Source organism: Echinops telfairi, unplaced genomic scaffold (genome assembly GCF_000313985.2).
Source record: "Echinops telfairi isolate 266 unplaced genomic scaffold, ASM31398v2 ScPeMD7_7468;HRSCAF=8506_0, whole genome shotgun sequence".
In the NCBI taxonomy this organism is placed as follows: domain Eukaryota; kingdom Metazoa; phylum Chordata; class Mammalia; order Afrosoricida; family Tenrecidae; genus Echinops; species Echinops telfairi.
The window spans coordinates 67,281,600-67,282,461 of NW_022111369.1; positions in this window are offsets into that span (position 1 = coordinate 67,281,600).

Here is an 862-nt window from a genome sequence, read left to right on the forward strand (position 1 = left end):
AGCCCTCTGCCGGGGCTCGTTCCCTCTACTACTTTCGCGCCAGCGCTACGGGCCAACTTGGCTGTTACATTTCTCTTTCCTACTTGCTCTTCCCAGACGCCACCCCTCCCTCCATTCTGATAACAAACAGAGCACCTAACCTTATTTTACCATTTTAACCTCTTTCTCCTGGAGAAACGTCCTCTATAACCCATCTAAAATGTCTTCCGAAAGATTTGCTTTCACAAAGATGCTATAGAAACTCATTTCTCTCTGCACCCTTGTGGGGTAGAGATTCCTCGAGAAAACGCCACTTTATAAAACTCGTTAGAACCTTCCTTTGAGTGTGCTTTCAGTAGGACAAAGCATGGGGGTGTCCACTGGATCTAGAGGAGAACCCCAAAACCCGAACCCATAGTCGTCCCATCAATTCTGACTCATAGCAGCCCTATAGAGCAGAATATAGGGCAGCCCCTGTGCGTTTCTGAGGCTGTACATCTTTCTGGGAGCAGAAAGCCTCATCCTTCTATGGTGCAGTTGGTGGGTTCAAACTACTGACCTTGTATTTAGTAGCCCAATGCACAACCCACTGTGCTACCGGGGCTCTTTCATGCATGTATGAAAAGGTCTGACTGAAAAGCTCAAACCCTTCCCCTAGCACATTTTATCCTCTGCGTGATAAACATCGAAGTGAAAGGTAGACACTCTATGGGGAGACAGGGAAGGGGAGGTTCAAGTGAGCCAGCGTGAGGGGTTTGTGAACTCCTCTTTCCGGTCCTGGGAACGGGCACAGGAAAGCCAGTGCAGGGATAAGGAACTGTATAGCCCCCCACAGCCCTCACTTCTCCTGTGACAGATGACTGGGACAGGAGGAGGGGCGGGC